A 22,377-nucleotide genomic window follows, 5' to 3' on the forward strand; every position below is an offset into this window, starting at 1 on the left:
CCAGCGAAGTATCTAGAAAAATAGAGATCAGAAAGGACTAACTCAACGGGGTCATTTGTTTTCCAGATCTTACTGATCAGATGAGTCATTCTTCCTTCCTTATGAAGTTACTGAGTAAGGAGTAAGGGCAAGTATTCTCAAGAAGATTTAGTTTATATTTTATCTATTGGCAGGAACCTGGGAGGGGGTAAAGAATTGTTATCTGTAATTAAATTGGCCATATATCCCAGCTTGCACAATAATATATCAGTTTCCACAGGAATGAATAAAATGTTACATAATATTCTTGTGAATATTTTTTTCTTCAGGCAGATCATCAGCTTTTCACTTTATCTGTAGTTTATGAATTATTGTTAACAGTAATCAAAATGAGTCATTAACCAATATGATGGTAAAACTTCTTGTCTGGATTAACTATTTGATTAAAAATAGTTTCTTAGGGTTCTGGAGACTTGGTTTTCGACACCAATCCCCTCCTATTTTGTTGCTCTATAGAGCACTCTCTGACCCTAGGTAAGGAAGAAGACAAGCGTGCTCACTCTTACTATTCCTATTCAACATAGGACTGGGAGTTCTAGTTAGAGCAATCAGGAAAGAAAAATAAAGGCAACCAAATAGGAAGGAAAAATGTATAATTGTCTTTGTTTGCAGATGCTATGATCTTACACATAGAAAATCCTAAAGCACAAAATTGCTAGAACTAGTTAATATATTTAGTAAAGTTGCAGGATACAAAATCAATGTACAGAAAGCAGTTGCTTATACATCAACAACAAACATCAGAAAAAGAAATAAAGGAAATAATCCCATTCACAATAGCATCAAAAATAAGAAAGTACTTAAATAAATTTAATCAAGGAAGTAAAAAATCTATAAACTGAAAAGTACAAGATTTGATGAAAAAAATAGAAGAAGACACAAACAAATGGAAAGCTATCTCCTATTCATGAGTCAGAAGAAATAATATTGTTAAAATGTCCATAATACATAAAGCCATCTGTAGATTCAATGAAATCCCTATCAAAACTCCAATGACATTTTTCACAGAAATAGAAAAAACATTCCTAAAATCTGTATGGAGCCACAAAAAACCCCAAAAGCCAAAGCAATCCTGAGAAAAAGGAATAAAGCCAGAGGACTCACAATTCCTTATTTCAAACTATACTGCAAAACTATAGTAATCAAAATAATATTATGTTGGCATAAAAATAGACACTAGACCAATGGAACCCAGAAATAAACCCTCCTGTATATGTCAACTAATATTTGATAAGGGGGCCAAAAACACACAATGGACAGAGGATCATCTCTTCAATAACTGGAGTTGGGGAAATTGGATAATCACATGCAAGAAAATGAAACTGATCCTTTATCTTACACCACTCACAAAAATTAACTCAAAATGGATTAAAGACTTAATCATAAGACCTGAAACCATAAATCATAAGGCCTTAAATGCAAGACCTGAAACTGTAAAACTCCTAGAAGGGAACATAAGGAAAATCTCTTTGACATTGGTCTTAGCAGTAATTTCCTGGATTTGACACAAAAAGCACAAGCAACAAAAGCAAAAATAAATAAGTGGGATCACATCAAATAAAAAAAATCTCTGCACAGTGAAAGAAACAATCAACAAAATTAAAAGGCAACTTACAGAATGGGAGAACATATTTGCAAATCTTGTATCTGATAACAGTTAATCTCCAAATATATAAAGAACACATAAAAGTCAATAGCAGAGGAGACCTTCAGGATGGCAGAGGAGTAAGACATGCAGATCATCTTCCTCCCTGCAGATACATCAGAAATACATCTACATGTGGAACAGCTTCTACAGAACACCTACTGAATGCTGGCAGAAGACCTCAGACCTCCCAAAAGGCAAGAAACTCCCCCCGTACCTGGGTAGGGGAAAAGAAAAAAGGAAAAACAGAGACAAAAGAAAAAGGACAGGACCTGCACCTCGGGGAGGGAGCTGTGAAGGAGGAAAGGTTTCCACACACTAGGAAGCCCCTTTGCAGGCGGGGACTGCGGGTGGCGGAGGGGGGAAGCTTCGGAGCCGCGGAGGAGAGCGCAGCCAAGGGGTGCGGAGGGCAAAGCGGAGAGCTTCCCACACAGAAAGGATAGGTGCCGACCAGCACTCACCAGCCGGAGAGGCTTGTCTGATCACCCGCTGGGGCGGGCGGGGCTGGGAGCTGAGGCTCGGGCTTCGGAGGTCAGATCCCAGGGAGAGGACTGGGGTTGGCTCTGGGAACACAGCCTGAAGGGGGCTAGTGCGCCACAGCTAGCCGGGAGGGAGTCCAGGAAAAGTCTGGACCTGCCTAAGAGGCAAGAGACCATTGCTTCGGGGTGCGAGAGGAGAGGGGATTCAGAGCACCGCCTAAACATGCACCAGAGACAGGCGCGGACAGCAGAGAAGGGCATGAGACTCTAAGGCTGCTACTGCAGCCACCAATAAGCCTGTGTGCAAGCACAGGTCACTATCCACACCTCCCCTCCCAGGAGCCTGTGCAGCCCGCCACTGCCAGTGTCCTGTGATCCAGGGACAACTCCCCCGGGAGAACGAACACATGGCACACCTCAGGCTGGTGCAACAGCGTGCTGGCCTCTGCCGACGCAGGCTCGCCTCGCATTCTGTACCCCTCCCTCCCGCTGGGCCTGAGTGAGCCAGAGCCCCCGAATCAGCTGCTCCTTTAACCCCCTCCTGTCTGGGCAGGGAACAGACACCCTCAGGTTACCTACACACAGAGAAGGGGCCAAATCCAAAGCTGAACACCAGGAACTGTGCAAAGAAAGAAGAGAAAGGGAAATCTCTCCCAGCAGCCTCAGGAGCAGCGGCTTAAATCTCCACAATCAACTTGATGTACCCTGCATGTCTGGAATACCTGAATAGACAACGAATCATCCCAAAATTGACGTGGTGGACTTTAGGAGCAACTGTAGACTTGGGGTTTGCATTCTGCAAATAATTTGTGTCTGGTTTTAACTTTATCTTAATTTAGTATTTAGAGTTTATTATCATTGGTAAATTTGTTTATTGATTTTGTTGCTCTCTTTCTTTTTTATTAATGCATATATATATTTTTTTCCTTTTTCTCTTTTTGATACTGTGTATGTGTATGCTTCTTTGTGTGAGTTTGTCTGTATAGCTGTGCTTTTACCATTTGTTCTAGGGTTCTGTCTGCCCATGTTTTTCTTTTCTTTTTTTTTTCAGTATAGTTTTTAACACTTCTTATCATTGGTGGATTTGTTTTCTGGTTTGGTTGCTCTCTTCTTTCTTTTTTTTTTAATTTTAAATTATTTTTATGTTTAATATTTTTTTATTTTAATGACTTTTCATTTTATTTTACTTTTTTTTTTCTTTCTTCCTTTCTTTTTTTCCTCCCATTTCTTCTGAGCCATGTGGATGACAAGGTCTTGATGCTCTGGCTGGATGTCATGCCTGTGCCTCTGAGGTGGGAGAGCCAAGTTCAGGACATTTGTCCACCAGAGACTGCCCGGCTCCATGTAATATCAAATGGCAGAAGCTCTCCCAGAGATCTCCATCTCAATGCTGAGACCAGCTCCACTCATTGACCAGGAAGCTACAGTGCTGGACACCCTATGCCAAACAACTACCAAGACAGGAACACAACCCCACCCATTACCAGAGACACTGCCTGAAATCATAATGAGGTCACAAACACCCCCAAATGCACCACCAGACGTGGTCCTGCCCACCAGAAAGAAAAGATCCAGCCTCATCCACTAGAACACAGGCATCAGTCCCCTCCACCAGGAAGCCTACACAACCCACTGAACCAACCTTAGCCACTGGGGGCAGACACCAAAACAATGGGAACTACGAACCTGCAGCCTGCGAAGAGGAGACCCCAAACACAGTAAGTTAAGCAAAATGAGAAGACAGAGAAACACAACATATGAAGGAACAACGCAAAAACCCACCAGACCAAACAAATGAAAGGAAATAGGCAGTCTACGTGAAAAAGAATTCAGAGTAATGATAGTAAAGTTGATACAAAATCTTGGAAATAGAATGGAGAAAATACAAGAAACGTTTAACAAGGACATAGAAGAACTAAAGAGCAAACAAACAATGATAAACAACACAATAAATGAAATTTAAACTTCTCTAGAAGGAATCAATAGCAGAATAACTGAGACAGAAGAACGGATAAGTGACCTGGAAGATAAAATAGTGGTAATAACTACCACAGAGCAGAATAAAGAAAAAAGAATGGAAAAAACTGAGGACAGTCTCAGAGACCTGTGGAACAACATTAAACATACCAACATTGGAATTATAGGGGTCCCAGAAGAAGAAGAGAAAAAGAAAGGGGCTGAGAAAATATTTGAAGAGATTATAGTTGAAAACTTACCTAATATGAGAAAGGAAGTAGTCAATCAAGTCCGGGAAGGGCAGAGAGTCCCATACAGGGTAAATCCAAGGGGAAACATGCCAAGACACATATTAGACAAACTATCAAAAATTAAATACAAAGAAAAAATATTAAAAGCAGCAAGGGAAAAGCAACAAATAACGTACAAGGAAATCCCCATAAGGTTAACAGCTGATCTTTCAGCAGAAACTCTGCAAGCCAGAAGGGAGTGGCAGGACATATTTAAAGTGATGAAAGGGAAAAACCTACAACCAAGATTACTCTACACAGCAAGGATCTCATTCAGATTCAACGGAGATATTAAAACCTTTACAGACAAGCAAAAGCTAAGAGAATTCAGCACCACCAAACCAGCTTTACAGCAAATGCTAAAGGAACTTCTCTAGGCAGGAAACACAAGAGAAGGAAAAGACCTACAATAACCAACCCAAAACAATTAAGAAAATGGTAATAGGAACATACATATCAATAACTACATTAAATGTAAAAGGATTAAATGCTCCAACCAAAAGAGACTAGCTGAAGGGGGAAAAAAAAAAAAAAAACAGACATAGACTGGCTTAATGGAAACAAAAACAAGAACCATATATGTGCTGTCTACAAGAGACCCACTTCAGACGTAGGGACACATACAGACTGAAAGTGATGGGATGGAAAAAGATATTCCATGCAAATGGAAATCAAAAGAAAGCTGGAGTAGCAATTCTCATATCAGACAAAATAGACTTTGAAATAAAGACTATTACAAGAGACAAAGAAGAGCACTACATTATGATCGAGGGATAAATCCAAGATGAAGATATAACAATTGTAAATATTTATGCACCCAACATAGGAGCACCTCAATACCTAAGGCAAATGCTAACCACCATAAAGGGGAAATTGACAGCAACACAATCATAGTACAGGACCTTAACACCCCACTTTCACCAATGGACAGATCGTCCAAAATGAAAATAAATAAGGAAACACAAAGTTTAAATGATACATTAAACAAGATGGACTTCATTGGTATTTATAGGACATTCAATCCAAAAACAACAGAATATACATTCTTCTCAAGTGCTCATGGAACATTCTCCAGGATAGACCATATCTTGGGTCACAAATCAAGCCTTGGTAAATTTAAGAAAATTGAAATCCCATCAAGTATCTTTTCTAACCACAGTGCTGTGAGACTATATATCTATTAGAGGAAAAAACCTGTAAAAAATACAAACACATGGAGGCTAAACAATACACTACTTAATAACCAAGGGATCACAGAAGAAATCAAAAAGGAAATCAAAAAGTACCTAGAAACAAATGACAATGAAAACACGACGACCCAAAACATATGGGATGCAGCAAAAGCAGTTCTAAGAGGGAAGTTTAGAGCAATACAATCCTACCTCAAGAAACAAGAAACATCTCAAACAAACAACCTAACCTTACACCTAAAGCAATTAGAGAAAGAAGAAAAAAAGCCCACCAAAGTTAGCAGAAGGAAAGAAATCATAAAGATCAGATCAGAAATAAATGAAAATGAAATGAAGGAAACAATAGCAAAGATCAATAAACTAAAAGCTGGTTCTTTGAGAAGATAAACAAAATTGATAAACCATTAACCAGACTAATCAAGAGAAAAAAGGGAGAAGACTCAAATCAATAGAATTAGAAATGAAAAAGTATAAGTAACAACTGACACTTCAGAAATACAAAGATCATGAGAGATTACTACAAGCAACTCTATGCCAATAAAATGGACAACCTGGAAGAAATGGACAAATTCTTAGAAAGGCACAACCTTCCTAGACTGAACCAGGAAGAAATAGAAAATATAAACAGACCAATCACAAGCACTGAAATTGAGACTGTGATGAAAATTCTTCCAACAAACAAAAGCCCAGGACCAAATGGCTTCACAGGAGAATTCTATCAAACATTTAGAGAAGAGCTAACACCTATCCTTCTCAAACTCTTCCAAAATATAGCAGAGGGAGGAACATTCCCAATCTCATTCTACGAGGCCTCCATCACCCTGATACCAAAACCAGACAAAGATATCACAAAGAAAGAAAACTACAGGCCAATATCACTGATGAACATAGATGTAATAATCCTCAACAAAATACTACCAAACAGAATCCAACAGCATATTAAAAGGATCATACACCATGATCAAGTGGGTTTTTGCCCAGGAATGCAAGGATTCTTCATTATATGAAAATCAATCAATGTGATACACCATATTAACAAATTGAAGGAGAAAAACCATATGATCATCTCAATAGATGCAGAACAAGCTTTCAACAAAATTGGACACCCATTTATGATAAAAACCCTCCAGAAAGTAGGCATAAAGGGAACTTACCTTAACATAATAAAGGATGTATATGACAAACCCACAGCCAACATTGTTCTCAATGGTGAAAACCTGAAACCATTTCCTCTAAGATCAAGAACAAGACAAGGTTGTTCACTCTCACCACTATTATTCAACATAGTTTTGGAAGTTTTAGCCACAGCAATCAGAGAAGAGAAAGAAATAAAAGAATACAAATCAGAAAAGAAGAAGTAAAGCTGTCACTGTTTGCAGATGACATGATACTATACATAGAGAATACTGAAGATGCTACCAGAAAATTACTAGAGCTAATCAATGAATCTAGTAAAGTAGCACATACAGTATTAATGCACAGAAATCAAGGAAACACTTGTACCATTTACCACTGCAGCAAAAAGAATAAAATACCAAGGAATAAACCTACCTACAGAGACCACAACCTGTATGCAGAAAACTATAAGACACTGATGAAAGATATTAAAGATGATAGAAACAGATGGAGAGATATACTATCTTCTTGGATTGGAAGAATCAACATTGTGAAAATGACTATACTACCCAAAGCAATCTACACATTCAGTGCAATCCCTATCAAACTACCAATGGCATTTTTCACAGAAGTAGAACAAAAAATTTCGTAATTTGTATGGAAACACAAAAGACCCCAAATAATCAAAGCAATCTTGAGAAAGAAATATGGAACTGGAGGGATCAGGCTCCCATACTTATACTACAAAGCTACAGTAATCAAGACTGTATGGTACTGGCACAAAAATAGAAGTATAGATCAATGGAACAGGATAGAAAGCCCAGAGGTAAACCCACGCACATAAGGTCACCTTATTTTTTTAAAGGAGGCAAGAATATACAATAAAGAAAAGACAGCCTCTTCAATAAGTGATGCTGGGAACACTGGACAGGTATGTTTAAAAGAATGAATTTAGAGCACTCCCTAACACCATATACAAAAATAAACTCAAAATGGATGAAAGACCTAAATGTAAGGCCAGACACTATCAAACTCTTAGAGGAAAACATGGGTAGAATGCACTATGTTGTAAATCACAGAAAGATCCTCTTTGACCCACCTCCTAGAGAAATGGAAACAAAAATAAACAAATGAGACCTAATGAAATTTAAAAGCTTTTGCACAGCAAAGGAAACCAAAAACAAGATGAAAAGACAGCCCTCAGAACGGGAGAAAGTATTTGCAAATGAGGCAACTGACAAAGGATTAATCTCCAAAGTTTACAAGCAGCTCATGCAGCTCAATATCAAAAAAACAAACAACCCAATTCAAAAATGGGCAGAAGACCTAAATAGACATTTCTCCAAAGAAGAAATACAGATTGCCAGCAAACACATGAAAGGATGCTCAACATCACTAATCATTTAAGAATTGCAAGTCAAAACTACAATGAGGTATCACCTCACATAGGTCAAATGGCCTTCATGAAAAAATCTACAAACAATAAATGCTGGAGAGGGTGTGGAAAAAAGGGAACCATCTTGCACTGTTGGTGGGAATGTAAGTTGATACAGCCACTATAGAGAACAGTATGGAGGTCCTTAAAAAACTAAAAATAGAACTACCATATGACCTAGCAATCCCACTACTGGGCATATACCCTGAGAAAACCATAATTCAAAGAGAGTCATGTACCCCAATGTTCACTTCAGCTCTGTTTACAATAGCCAGGACATGGAAGCAACCTAAGTGTCAATCGACAGATCAATGGATAAAGATGTGGCACATATATACAATGGAATATTATTACTCAGCCATGAAAAGAAACGAAATTGAGCTATTTGTAATGAGGTGAATAGACCTAGAGTCTGTCATACAGAGTGAAGTAAGTCAGAAAGAGAAAAACAATATACCATATGCTAACACATATATATGGAATCTGAAAAAAAAAAGGTTCTGAATAACCTAGGGGCAGGACAGGAAGGAATGAAGATGCGGACATGAGAATGGACTTGAGGATATGGGGTGGGGGAAAGGTAAGCTGGCATGAAGTGAAAGAGTGACATGGAAATATATACACTACCAAATGTAAAATTGGTAGCTAGTGGGAAGCAGCCACATAGCACAGGGAGATCAGCTCGGTGCTTTGTTACCACCTAGAAGGACGGGATAGGGAGGGTGGGAGTGAGATGCAAGAGGGAGGAGGTATGGGGATATATGTATATATATGGCTGATTCACTTTGTTATAAAGCAGAAACTAACACACCATTGTAGAGCAATTATACTCCAATAAAGATGTTAAAAAAAGAAAAAAAGTCAATTGCAGAAACAAAAACAAAACCTCGATTAAATCCTGGGCATGGGACCTGAATAGACAGTTTCCCAAAGAAGACATTCAAATGGCCATCAGGTACAAGAAAAGGTGCTCAACATCACTAATCATAAGAGAAATGCAAATCGAAATCACAGTGGGATATCCCCTCACACCTGTTCGAATGGCTAGCATTAAAAAGACAAAAGTGTTGTGGAGAATATGGAGAAAAGGGAGCTCTTGTGCACTGTTGGTGGGAATGTACATTGGTACAGACATTTATGGAAAAACAGTATGAATATTCCTAAAAATTCTTTTTAAAATAGAACTACCGTGTGATCCAGCAATCCCACTTCTGGGTATATATCCAAAGGAATTGAAATCAATATCTCATAGAGATATCTACAACCCAGTGTACCTTGCAGAATCATCTGTGAAAGCCAGTTGGAAACGATGTTAGTATCTGTCAACAGACGAATAGATAAAAAAGCAGCAGGATATATGTACAATGGAATACTATTCAGCCATGGGAAAGAAGGAAATCCTGCTGTTTGTAACAACTTGAATAAAATTTGAAGGTATTATGGGAAGTGAAATATGTCAGAGAAAGACAAATACTGTATATCACTTATATGTAGGATCTAATACAACCAAACTCAGAGAAACTGACAGTAGTGTGGTGGTTACTAGGGGCTAGGGGTTGGGTGAAATGGGAAGATATCAGTCAAAGGGTACAAACTTTCATTTATAAGATTATCAAGTTCTGGGGATCTATTGTACAGCCTGGTGATTATAGCTAATAATAATGTATTACATACTTGAATGTTGCTGAGAGTAAATCTTTATAATCTTCTCACCACAAAAAAGAAATGGTAATTGTGTGCCTGGATGGAGGTGTTAACTAATGCTGTGGTAGTAATCATTTTGCAATGTATAAATGAATCAAATCAACACCTTGTATACCTTAAACATATACAATATTCTATGTCAATCATACCTCAATAAAGCTTGGGAAAAAGTTAAAACAACTCTGTAAGTTTCTGATTACAAATACAATCAGTCCCCCGTATCTACAACTTCTGCATCCATGGATTCAACCATCCTTGGATCAAAAATATTTTTAAAAAATTCCAGAATATTTCAAAAAGCAAAACTTGAATATACCATGCACTGGTAACTATCTATATAAGATTTATATTGTATTTACTACTATTTATGAAACATTTACATTGTATTATTGTAAGTAACCTAGAGATGATTTAAAGTATAGGGGAGAATGTGAATAAGTTATATGCAAATACTATGCATAATTTTATATAATGGCATCCTCAGATTTTGGTATCTGTCGTGGGGTGGGGTGGGTCCTAGGACCAGTCCCAGAGGATACCAGGGACAACTGTAAATTACGTTATATTGGAGGAAGTATCTAACAGTATCTAAATAGGTATATGATAATCATATCCATTGCAATAATTGAAAATCATTATTCAGTGTGCATTGGGTCATATGTCCTAGGGTTTGTTGAGAAATAAGACACACATGGTCTTTACAGTTAGTATGTGGATGTAATTATCTTGGACATGTTAGTGCACAACAGAGGCAAAGTGTTAGATGACTTTGTAAGAAGAGAGAATCAAATAAGCTGTGAGGAAATGTGACACTACATCAGGTGTATATTTGTGACCACATAGTGTTTAAATTGGCCATTTGGTAACATAATTATGGAATTTTGCTGAGTGCCCTTAAAAATATGTTAACCAAAATGAATAAAGGTTTATTCTCTATCAGAATCATGATTGAGTAGTTTGAAGGTGTCCACCTAATTTATTTATCTGCCACTGATTGAGAAAATAAAATGTGTCAAAAATGGTTCTATAAACATACAGAAATGTTCTTTACCTCAATACATTATAAATAGAGAAAAAATAATGATTGAGACCACAATATGGTATGAGAGCTATATACAATTTGTTACCATTAGGCTTAAGTATACTTAAGTCTACATAAGCATAATGATATATTAACATGTATATAACATCAATATATTAATTTTCTATTATAATTCCAGAGAACTTCCTACACCAAACTTAAGTATGGGAAAGAGTAGGCTCAATTGCATTTCTAGGCCAATTTATTTTCTCACATTTTCCAAGTTCAAATGATCCCTTCTTGTTGGCCCATCTCTTTTTTCTTGTCTCATATTGTTTGGTACCAGAATGAGCACTTCTGTTATCAAGGTCTGCATTTGCAAGCGAGTTTAACCTTATTGTAAAGCAAGCAAATTAACCGGAGGAGATCAGGAAAGAATGCAAAAAAAATTCCATACATATGCAGAGGAAAGAGAACAAAGGGAAACTTTTTTTAAATTAATTAATTAATTTGTTTATTTATTTATTTTTGGCTGCGTCGGGTCTTGGTTGCTGTGTGCGGGCTTTCTCTAGCTCCTGCAGGCAGGGGCTACTCTTTGTTGAGGTGCGCAGGCTTCTCATTGCGGTGGCTTCTCTTGTTGCGGAGCACAGGGTCTAGGCGCGCGGGCTTCAGTAGCTGTGGCTCATGGGCTTCAGTAGTTGTGGCTCGTGGGCTCAGTAGTTGTGGCATACGGGCTTAGTAGTTGTGGCTCGTGAGCTCTAGAGCACAGGCTCAGTAGTTGTGGTGCACGGGCTTATGTTGACATGTTGCACATGCTGCTCCATGGCATGTGGGATCTTCCTGGACCAGGGCTCGAACCCGTGTCCCTTGCATTGGCAGGCGGATTCTTAACCACTGCTCCACCAGGGAAGCCCCGAGGGAGACTTTTAAAACTAAAATATTTCTAACCTCTCATAATTTAGCGTTTATAGCCTGGAAGCTCAGTTTCATAAACAATTGCTGGTCCCACGATGAAATTTGCCGTCTTTCCCTTGCAGGTTTAAAGGGTATTTTTCATTCTGTTTCTTTCTCTTTCTAACACAAGCAAAAAGTTACACAACCTGAGAGTGAAGCAAAAATCAAAGCCTAGAAGTATGTATCCTTCCCTCCAAACCATGGTTAGTCACTAATTTCCTCGCAATAGTCAGCAGAGACATTAAATACAGCAGAGGAGATGGACTTCCAGAATGGCAACATGAGGACCTGAGTAAGTTGTCCTCCCAGAAAAATAATGAAATTACTGTCAAAACACTGAAATTAACTATTTCAGCATTCAGGAAATTAACCAACGAAACAGAATAAACTGAAAAATCCTTTATTCAAGAAAGATTACTGAACCTCTGTAAGGGAGCATTGCTTGTGGTGTTTCAACTTGGGTCTATTCCCATGGCCTTTCAGTTTTCCTCCTACCCCATCTCTCAGGTGCAGTAGCTCTGGAAAACTGGTAGTCTCACAGCCAATGGGGAGCGCTAACCTCTTTTGGATCTCAATTATAGGACCCACCCCCCATTAGCAGTGAATTTTTCCATTGAACTCCGTTTCCAAGATATGTGGCTGTTTGACATGACTCACAGCTCATTTCAGTAGGAAGGGAAAAAAAGCCCTATCCCCTGGGCATTACTAAAAAGTATAGCAATCACCCTGCAACATCACAGATGTTTAAGGCTGTGATTTCTGTTGTGGTAAACAAAAACCCAGCATTCCCCCAAAAACATTAAAAGAAGGTGGTAATGAATTAGATAATCACAGGGGACTTTACAAAGCTTCAACGTATTCCTGAAGATCTAGAAGGCTACACGTAGGCAAAAGGTTGTACACATTTCCAGGATAGAACTGGGATAGGAAAAGACCACTGTCATTTACCGCTGGCTGACCTTGAGTCCATACCCAAGCAAGAAGTGAAAGCTAAAGCTGGCTTATAAACTGCCTGAAGTTCAAAGGTGTGCCTTCACACAGAGATCTCTTTGGCAAAAGATGGAAATCAAGGCTTTTAAGGAAATTTCCTGACCAATTAATGAATGACCACTAAATTATAGTGACCCATGAACCCAGGGAGCCAGGCTTAAAAATTTTTTAAATGCAAATATTAAAAAAAAAAGGAGAACTCCATGCTGTGTACCACAGACAAGGCACAATCTACAGAATTCATACAGAAGAGTGGCTAAACAAACAGAAGTAACAAGAAAAATAACAACAACAAAAATAAATATTTATTTATTTTAATAAATTTATCTAAGAACAAACCTTGGAGGAAGGGATCTGACACTAGAATTGTTAAAATATATTACAAAAATGTCCAGTTTTCCAAAAAAAACAATTACATGATACCCAAAGAAACAGGAAAGTTTTCTACATACATGGCAAAAAAAAAAATAGCCAACAGAAAACGTCCCTAATCTAAAAGTGTGTGAGCTATATTTTTAAAATGGAAAAATTTTATGGTATATAAATTTTACCTCAATAAAACTATTAATAATATAACATATACATTTAGATGTTGAAATTAGGCTTACTTTACACTAACATCATTGCATAGAATTACAACTGTGCCTAAACTGAGGATAATGAATTATATATAATTTTCAATAGCCCATGTCAAAAAGAACATAGGGATTTGCAAAGGTTTATGTTTTAAACATTACAAAGCCATAAAACGAATGTATACCAACCTTTCGTCTGCTACCATTTAGGTGAGCATTTCAATGGACACTTTTTGCTTAGTGATTTTCTAAAAAAAGAGTAAATTAGACCCCTTAAACACTGAATATGCATTTCTATGCTTTAACACATAGACTAGCCATCCATTTTATACTTTTGGTAGACAATTGTTTTCATACATGAGTATGTAAAAGTAACACACAGTTTCGATCCAGTTTTGCATTTTAAACTACGGTGGAAGGTGGATTTTTTTTTCTAAAGGAACATATCAATCTTAAAATGTACCACACTGTAAATAGTGTGCGTAAAATTGTGTCTCAGCAGGATAACCAGACTGAAAGTTTGGGGACTGATATGTTCCTCTGGTAAAAATGCCACTCAATGAGTTAGCAAAATTTAAGAGTAGAACAATAAGAGATAATGTAACATGTTCTAAACATTGTGAAAAAATCATGTTCTCCTTTTCTCCTCCACCATGTAGTCCGTCATCTGTGTAGCTATACTAATCAGAGACATTTGTTCAAAAGGCAGTGATGGTGAAATGTAAACATATATGCCAAGCTGCAAAGATATAACCATGCAAATCCAGATCATATGCAAGATAGTTATCATTCATAGTTATCATTCACGGGCCATTTGAACAAAGAAATAAGTTTTCCGTTTAAAGAAAATAAAGCTGTAAAGTTACATCTGAATTATAAAATGAAAGTTAAAGCTTGATCTTTGCATTTGAAAATGTCTGAAATTATTTAAGGCACCTGGAAGTCAGGTTAAAAAATATACCGCAAGCCCCCAGGAATACGGAGAAAGGTTTGGAAAATGGAGGCAGTGGCTTGCAAGATATTTTAATGGATTTATAAACCTCATGTCTGTAAGAGACTTTTCTTTACTCAAGAAAATGTCATGGAGATGTATGTCACAGACAGTGCTTATGAACAATAGAGTAATTCATAGCTTTCTTTCTGCAATTCCTGTGGTCTCTTTGTCAAACTGCTTGTTTACATGTATGATTGTCTCCTGACATATGAAGTTAGGTGACAATACATATGAACTTGTGTTGCTCATACAGCTTTCACACAACAACTGGCTTAGAAGTATCCTTAATCTAAAGATCTTTATGTAGTTGTTCAGCTAAAGTTTGTAAGAAAAAAATGTAGTTTTAAATTAGCCGTGGATTGAAAGTAAGTACATAGCTGTAATTCACTTATTAAACTTCTCACTTGCCCCCTTGACATTAAAAAAGAATATGTTTATTTGAGTGGAAATGTGTTGATAATTTACCTTAAATTAGGTAAAATAGAAAATAAGAGAGAGACAAAGAGGCAGAGAAAACAGTCTAGTAGCTTTATGGCTTAGATATGCTTCCATAAGTGTATTATTTGAAGGACTTTTCCCCCTGGCATTTATAAGGAAGGAATTTAGTTCAGTAACTTCATCATTAAGACCTACAGAGTCTTAGACAAATTCAATTTTGATACTTCTTTCTAAAGCTTATTAAGTGTATAAAAATTTAACATTTATTAAATGTATTTAAATTTTTCATTCTTATTTTTACCATGAATAATATTGTGTTAATAACGGTGCACAGTTAGGTGGGTTAATAGAGGTGTAAAGTCATTGTAACAATACCTGATGCATAAATTGTTGGTATGATTATTATTATTAAGGTAGTTCACCCCTAAGTGATGTGTTAAAATAAGTGAGGTTTGCCTTCGTGCTCTCTCATCTTCCTTTTTATCAGTCTTTTCCTTTCTATTCCCTGTCCCTCAATACTTTTCTCTTGATTACTTTGTATTTATTTCAAGGATATTGATCTCCCTGGTAACTATTTCCTTTATCAAAAAAAAAATTAAGAAAACAATTCCATTTACAATAGCATAAAAAAGAATAAATTATTTAGAAATGAATTTACCCAAGAAGGTAAAAGATCCATACACTGAAAACTGCAAAACTTTAATGAAGGAAATTGAAGAAGACACAAATAAATGAAAAGATATCTCCTTGTTTGTGGATTGGAAAAATTAATATTGTTAAAATATTTCTAATACCCAAAGTGATTTACAGATTCAAAACAATTCCTATCAAAATTCTAATGGCATTTTTCACAGAAATAGAAAAATCCTAAAATTCATATGGAACCACAAAATACCTCAGATATCCAAAGCAATCCTGAGAAAGAAAAAGCTGGAAACATCACACTTCCTAATTTCAAATTATATCACAAAGCTATAGTAATCCAAACAGTATGATAATATTATAGACATATAGGCCAAAGGAACACACTAAACAGCTCAGAAATAAACCCATAAGTATACAGTCAACTAATTTTTGACAAGCATGTCAGAAATACAAAATGGGGAATGGATAGTTTTTTCAATAAATGATAATGGGAAAACTGTATACCCGGGTGCAAAAGAATAAAATTAGACCCATACCTTATATCATACAAAAACATTAACTCAGAATGAATAAAAGGCAAACTTAAGACTTGAAACCATAAAATTCCCAGAATAAAATGGGGAAAAAACTCCTTGACCTCAGTCAGCTATAAAACAACATGGATGAAACTTAAGGGTATTATTCTAAGTAAAATAGGGAGTCACAGAAGGACAAATACTGCGGATTCCACTTATGTGGCATTTAAAGTAGTCAAACCCATTGAAGCAAATAATAGAATGCTTCTTGGTAGGGACTGGGGATAAGGAGAAATGGGAGTTGTTAATCAATGTGGATTAAATTTCAGTTGAACAAGTGAGATCTGTTGTATAATGCTGTGCCTATAGATAACAATACTATATTATACCCTTAAAAATCTAAGAGGGTAATTCTACTCTTAAGTGTTCTCAAATAAATAAATATTTTAAAAACTTTAAAAAATAATTGGAAACAAAATTACTAATGGCAGTAAAGAATTACACATGAACATGATTGAAAAGTGATTTGAAGATGTGTATCTATCTATGCCTGGCACTCTTAATCTTAGGCAAGTCATTTAACTGCCTAACTCCCATATCTTCATCTTTAAATAGGATAGAAAAAGTGGATTATCTAAGGCCTATGTTATAAAATTGAGAGTCTATAACTATCATTTTATAAGTACAAAATAAGAACAATCCACATAGGGAATATGTTTCTTTTATGATAAATGTTGACATTTTTAATATTGTTATAAAATACTTTTCCTTTCTGGAAGGACAGTTGTAGATCAGGATAGCTACCAATTTAAGGCACTATTTTGAAGCCAAGTGAGACACATTTTCAAAGATAAAAATCCTGTACAATTCTGGTAGGAAAAAAATTGTGATTTTTCAGTTATTACAGGGAATACTGAGTGTTTAAGCAATATGGGTGTCCTCTATCTGATTCTAGGAAAATCCTAGAATAAACAAATATGAATAGACAGTAAGTGGCCATTATTATTAATACTATTAATAATTTCTCTTCTTTAGTTTATATGATTTCAGTAACTTATGCCACTGAAATATCTTACCTATTAAAATGATAATATGATAAGTCTTTTTTGTGTAATGCCTCAGCAACAAATAACCTCATATTTTCAGTGTCTAGTAAGAAGTTTATTTCTTACCCATATAATATGTCATATTTTATGGATTGGTTGTAGATATGATTTGCAAATCCAGCACCCTTGATACTGTACATGCTGATTCTGTAGCATAGGAAAAGTGCAAGGCAGATGATGGAAACATAGTAGCTTTTAATGCTTCTACTTAAATGTTGTGTATGTCACATGTGTTCATGACTATTGGCCAACATAAACCATGTGACTAAGCCCAATATCAGTTGGGTAAAGAGGTATACCACTTCCTAAAGAGGTACTACAAAAGACATGTCAATGGGTAGGTATGATGCTTTCAAATGAAGGGGGATTAATATTTGACCAATAATAACAATCTACCATGGCTACTTTTCCCCAACTTAATCAATATTCTTAAGTAGGCACAATTTCAATGGTATCGTATGTATTACTTCAGAGGTATAGATTTTTGTTTATTCACTTATAAGGTCTCAACTTATAATACCTACTGAATTTGAATTTGTGCTAATGTTGCTGATTTGATATGGATTCAAAAATTTAATTTAAAAGTGCAGTTTTGGATTTAAAATACTTATATTTCAAGGTATTCCTGACACACATTTGTTATAATTGACATATTAAAGAAATTAATTTATCTAAAACCTGAGGGTATCTTAAATTTTGTACCCTTCTTAGTCTTTAAATGGAAGAAGTAGTATTTCTTCTTGAGGGATTAGAACCAAAAGAGAATTTGACTCAACTTTCTTTCATTTGACTTTGAAGAAGGAAGTCTAAATAAGAGAAACTATGTCCTGGAAATGTAGGCTCTGAAGAAGAAATTAATACATCAAATTTTCACAGAAATTATTTTAATTATAATCAGAGAGTTAGCAAATTCAATTTATGTCTGATTTTCTTTTCCCCCCTAAGGCGAGCAGGCAGCACATACTTAGAGTTGTAAATATAAGTCTTAAAATGTAAATTTCTAAGCAGAGTATGGCAAAATAGATGAAAGGGTTCCATTAATGTCAGTGGGAGCCATGGAGTTAAATTCTTTTTCCATTTGCCTCAAAAATGAAGCCCTAAGCAAGTTTTGCAAATGGCAAGAGAAATAACAGTTTAGTCATGAAACTATTGCTCTTAGTGTAAATGTATTAATTCATTATACCAACTTCTCTGCCAAAGTCATTTTCTAAATGGTTTCTCAGCCAAAATGCCTGGCATGATGAAAATCTAGATTTTGGTTGTTTCCTTTACCCCCATATTTTGGTAATTCTTTAAAAACTACCCTGCATCAAATATTTTTCCAAAAAAAGTCTGTAAAATTTATGACAGTTTTATTATTTGATAATGTTTTTCATGATAAAAAATAAACCGACAGAATGTGAAGAAAATTCACAATTCTATTGTAAATTCTAAGAAAATTTTGATTAAATTGAGTCATTGTGATAGCTCTAGAACAGGGATCAGCAAACCCTGGCCTGCAGTCTGTTATTTAAATAATGCGTCATTTGTTTACATATTATCTATAGGCTCTACTTTCAGGCTACAATGGCAAAGCTGAAATAAAGAAAGGGAAGGGAAGGGAAAGGAAAGAAAGGAAGGGAAAGGAGGGGAAGGGAAGGGAGGGGAGGGGAGAGGAAAGGAGGAGAGGGGAGGGGAAGGGAGGAGAAAGGGAGGGAAGGGAAAGGAAGGGAGGAGAGGGGAAGGGAGAGAATGGAAGGGAGGAGAAGGGAGGGGAAGGAAGGGAAGTTAAAGGAGAGAAAGGAAGGGAGGGGAGGGGAAGGGAAGGGAAGGGGAAGGAGGGGAGGGGAAGGGAAGGGAGGGCAGGGGAGGGGAAGGGAATTGGAAGGGAAGTGGAGGGGAAGGCAAGGGAAAAGAGGGGAGGGGAGGGAAGGGAAGGGCAGGAAAAGAAAAGCAAGGCAAGGCAATGCAAGGCAAGTCTCCTTTTTTTGTAGGACACAGATGCTTGGCTACGTGGCTTAAGCTAAATGATAGAGCCATTCTGTACTCAGCAGATATTTTTTCTTTCTCCCCAGATTCCTACCATCCCATAAAATTGGAACTTCATCCTTTTTAATGGGAACAAGCTTTACCTCTTCCATTCAATTGGATGTGTCAGTAATAGGGACATAGTTTGTCAGCCACACCTCTGTTCATATTTCTCTTTGTTAAAATCACACATCTCTTGGTTTCTTTGGCCCTTTTGGGGACACAAGAGTCTGAGATGATAGTATCTTCCATATGGCTCGTTTGAGAAATGTCTGCTATGAAAAACCAAATCTTGCCACATGCAAGCACAAAGGTTAATTTTTGAGGAAAATAATATTCAACTTGATTTTAATCTCCAGTTCAAACCAAGTCCTTCAATTCAGCATTTCTAGAAATGTTCAAAATCACTGAGGTTTTGATTCCTATTGATTCTTACTGAACTTACTCAGTTGACTGAAAATTTGGAGAGAAGAGAGGAGTGAATAAACATCATTCTCTAACTTCTGCACCAACACTTGAACCCCAGCACTCCTGGAGCTGAGTCTCTCCTGTGTCCCACACCTGGCAAGGAAGAATTGTACTACCAAATGCCCAATGTTTGGTAAAACCAATGTGGTAAGTGGACAAAAATCTGTAAATACACAAAAGGGATATTTCTCTCCTGATAGCACACACTGTGCAGCCCCAAAGCAGGAACTATTTTTTGAAGCATTGAGAAGATAGCTGCTGCTCTTCCATCACTCAAATCTGCCCAAGGGACTATTTTGCTTGGTCAGAAAGAGAAAGACGTCTTATGAGCCTGTGGAGTAAGCCCTTCTTTGTTCTCTATGATTTGCTTTTCTGAACATAGAAGAGGCTCTCCTCTTACTCTCACTTCCTTGAATTATACAAACCTGGATCAAGACCCAGACAAGGCCTAGGTCTCTTCAGACTCTCTTGGGCTCAAGAGCACACTTGACTGACAAGTGAAAAGGTCAAGATTCTTTTTGTGGCTGCATTAGAAACCCCATCTCCTGGAGTCTGGGGGAGAATGGATACATGTATACGTATGGCTGAGTCCCTTTGATGTATACCTGAAACCATCACAACATTGTTAATCAGCTATACTCTCATATAAAATAAAAAGTTAAAAAAAAAAAAGAAAGAAACCCCATCTCCTGATTAATGAATTCCACAATTTACATGTAAAGGATGGGAAGACAGGGCCATTTCATGGATGAGTGACCTATGCAATTGCAGAGGACCCCATGATTAGAAGGGCCCAGTGTTAATGTTCTACTATTATTTTGAATTTCTAAATCTCTTTAAAAACAAACGATGCTGCATTTTCATGATGCATAGAGTCCCATAAATCATGTAGCTATCCTGAAGAGAGGTATTAGAAGTCACACTCTTTTTGTTACCAACTCTTCCCCAACAAGGGTCCTCCCGCTTGGTGTCATTTGAGCCAATAGAATGAGATCGAGTTCAGTTCAGAAGCAAAGGGAAGTTTTATTCTTTGATTAAAGAACGGAGAGAGCCTTAGGGTTAGGAATGTCGGGGGAGGGATAAATTGGGAGATTGGAATTGAGATATACACACTACTATACATAAAATAGATAACCAATTAGGACCTACTGTGTAACCCAGGGAACTCCGCTGATACATTACTCTGTAATGACCTATATGGGGAAAAGAATCTAAAAAAGAGTGGATATATGTACGTGTGTATAACTGATTCACTTTGCTGTATACGTGAAACTAACACAACATTGTAAAGCTACTCCAATAAAAGTTATTTAAAAAAAAAAAAGAAAGAGACATTTGAGTTTCACCTCTTGAGGCCAGACTGTCCCTGAAAGGCTGTGGGCAGGGCTGCTTTACAGGGTTCTTGCCCGCGGGGCGGGGCGGGGCGGGGCGGGGCGGGGCGGGGCCGAGTTCTCCTGGTGCCGGGCGCACCTGTGCTGCTCAAGGCTCCGGATCCTCGGCTCCCAGTGTGCAACGCAGCACGTCTCCACGCAGCCACGGAGCTGTGTCGGTGCAGCCATTTTACACTAAGAACTCTGGTCCGAAGCGCCGAGACAAAGCCTGTGTGGCACGCTAGGAGCAAGTGAATCTAGATGAAGCGAAACGGAAAAGAAAAAAGGTTAGACTTTATGTTATTACCGAGATTCTATTTTTATTCCCCAGGAATTATTAATGGGCTTTACCTCCTTGGTCTCTTGTCCTGCTCGTCATCCTTGAGAGGAGCTGAGGGGCACTGGTCCGTCTTCTGAAACTGCTTTTTGCTGATTTGGGGTGTTATAGCCGTGGGTAGAGTGGAACTTCCCCCAGCTGCCTTTACATGTGTTTGATTATCATCGGGTCTCAGCCCTGACTTGCTGAGCGACCACCATTTCTCTAACCTTCTGGAGACAAAGGACACCAGATAATTTAAGATTCATGGACCAGATATTAGCAGGAGAATAGTGGTCACATGTCAAATTTTTGCTAAAAATGCAGGTTTCTAGGTGTTTTGTCTGTAGGTGAAAGTGTGCCCTGATGTGGAGGCTCACTGCCCTGGCCAGAACCTCCCTGGTCACACTTTTGTTGTTTGTTTTAGAAGAGACGCTTCAGGGCAGAGTAGTCAAGGGGGTTTGTTGCCCCAGGTTGTCTTCCGGAGGTTGGGATGCTCTTCACTCAAGTGTGAAGCACCCACAGAGTGACCCGCTGCAGCTTTGGGGGCAGAGTGGGCAGTTAGGATCACCAAGTCGAGTCTGCTCCACTTAGCAGTGGGCTGGTCTTGCAGGCCACTGGTTTTCCAGGTTTTTAGGTTCACCCAGTCTCCTTGTTGGAGGGGATGCAAGGCCAAGTTAGTGCGTGCCAGCACCCTGTTACCATATTGCATGAGAGCTTTCATGGTTTCTCCTACCTGAAGGGCATACTGAGTTGTTCCATTTCAAGGGGGGTTAAGGTGTCCCTTCTCTCAGGCTTGGGGAATGAGTCTACCATACATGAGTTGAAAAGCACTTAGCTTTAACCCCTTGGGGCTAACTGCATGTGGAGCAGGGCAATCAGAAGTAACTGAATCCAATTTTCTTGAGTTTCTTGTCATAGCTTGGGTAAGGCCTATTTCACAGTCTGACGGGATCTCTCTACTTTCCCTGATGATTGAGGTTTCCAGGCTGAATGCAAAGTCCATTTTATGCCCAGGGCACTCGTTAGCCACTTAGTCACTTGAGACACAAATGATGGACCATGATCTCTTTCTAGGGATCCTGGGAGCCCAAACCTGGGGATTATTTCTTTTAGTAATGCTT

The 22,377-nt window shown here is 37.7% G+C and overlaps 1 pseudogene; it reads right to left on the reverse strand.

Moving 5' to 3' along the window:
* LOC132507511 (DNA topoisomerase 2-binding protein 1-like) overlaps positions 1-22,377 on the reverse strand; it is a 121,048-nt pseudogene that overhangs the window by 92,484 nt on the left and 6,187 nt on the right.

This window comes from Lagenorhynchus albirostris, chromosome 16 (assembly GCF_949774975.1).
Source record: "Lagenorhynchus albirostris chromosome 16, mLagAlb1.1, whole genome shotgun sequence".
Lineage (NCBI taxonomy): Eukaryota > Metazoa > Chordata > Mammalia > Artiodactyla > Delphinidae > Lagenorhynchus > Lagenorhynchus albirostris.